At 37.2% G+C, this 1334-nt stretch overlaps 1 long non-coding RNA gene across 4 annotated transcripts; it reads left to right on the top strand.

The window, feature by feature from the left end:
* Nucleotides 1-257: 257 nt before the first annotated feature.
* Nucleotides 258-1221, top strand: LOC109593125 (uncharacterized). 4 transcript variants are annotated; one of them, XR_002190747.1, is made up of 4 exons: nt 258-386; nt 609-737; nt 799-887; nt 1190-1221. It is a non-coding gene; the product is annotated as an uncharacterized LOC109593125 (long non-coding RNA). The 4 variants fall into 4 exon arrangements; XR_002190745.1 differs by lacking the exon at nt 258-386 and adding an exon at nt 503-552; XR_002190746.1 differs by lacking the exon at nt 258-386 and adding an exon at nt 503-558.
* The last annotated feature ends 113 nt before the right edge of the window (nt 1222-1334 follow it).

Below are 1334 nucleotides of genomic sequence, written 5' to 3'. Positions count from 1 at the left end.
CTCATTGATTCACCCTCAAGTCTCCTCTTCTCAACTCTTCCTCCTCCTCTTGAGGCTCTGAACAGAGCCCTGTTCCTTTCCTCAGCCCTTGCTCTAATGCAGGATAAAACTGCCGAATCCTTGACAGCTGGCGTCATGGCAACAGTTGGTCTCCTAATGGTGGCCGAGGATCATACGGAGCTACCCGACCGCCTCAGGGTTAGTCAGGCGTGGCCTGACGCCTGACTACCTCAGGGTGGGGTATAACAGTTTCAGGCTCAGCTTCTTTTGGAATAATTCTTCTTCCTATATTTAGCGAGGGATCGTTTGGTCTAGGAAGAGGCGGTGGAAACGATCTTGAATCTAACTAATGGAGGGAGGGAGAGAGGTTAAAATGAAATAGAAAGGTAATGTTCTATTTAATGCTTACATTTAATTTAATTTGTCTCAGCCTCGCAATTTCGCTATAAAATAAATAAAATAAAATAAAATACCCATCAATAAGTTACTTTTCAAATAACAGTAGGGAGGCAAGGCCAGACCCTTGCCTCCCTGGCCAGCGAGACTAGCTTGGTATATGTAAAATGGCGTCAGGTTTGCTAAACTTTCAATGCTTTTTATTCTTACAGGAAGAGAAAGAAAGAATCTATCAAGAGTGGATCACGTGATATTGTCCTCTCTGATCTGGTAAAGGAGGAGTTAGTAAGAATACAGTAACACGTCAAATAGCACTGGGACTAGTTGAAGAAGGAAAGAAAGTGAGAAACTGTTTTTATATTATATATTTACTTGTTTGTTTGTTTGTTTGTGTGTTGTTAGGTTGGTATATTGGATATTGATTTATGTGGTCCTAGTATACCTCACATGTTTTCATTAACTGGTAGAGATGTACTTCAAGGGACTGATGGGTAAGCCCCTATCATTAATTATTAATTATTAGTACTATCAGTCTATGGTCTGTGGCCATAAATCAAAAAATTGAAGTTGGAATTAGCTCAAACTTGCTACACAGCATAAGTACATCAATATGTGTTAGAAAATGTAATAAAAATTTGGGGTGATTTTGGAGCCATTTTTTGGAAAAAACCATGGGCCTTGTGTATTTTTCAGAATTGCCATTACTTAGTTGAAAAATTTTCATATACATGTAGCATAAGGACATCAACAATTATTTTATTTATTACATTATTTATTTATTTATTATTATTAGTTGGATTCCAGTATATGTTGATGATACTCAAAGTCTTTGTGTGATGTCAATTGGTTTTTATTAAATAATAAAGATGAAGCTGTTGTATGGAGAGGACCCAAGAAGAATGGTACATGAACATATTCTCTCATTATACAAAACTTAC

The sequence above is a fragment of the Amphimedon queenslandica genome, unplaced genomic scaffold (genome assembly GCF_000090795.2).
Source record: "Amphimedon queenslandica unplaced genomic scaffold, v1.1 AMPQUscaffold_2779_Cont25220, whole genome shotgun sequence".
In the NCBI taxonomy this organism is placed as follows: domain Eukaryota; kingdom Metazoa; phylum Porifera; class Demospongiae; order Haplosclerida; family Niphatidae; genus Amphimedon; species Amphimedon queenslandica.
The sequence above is the reverse complement of the archived record's forward strand: the minus strand, read 5'-3'. Positions and strand labels throughout refer to the sequence as shown.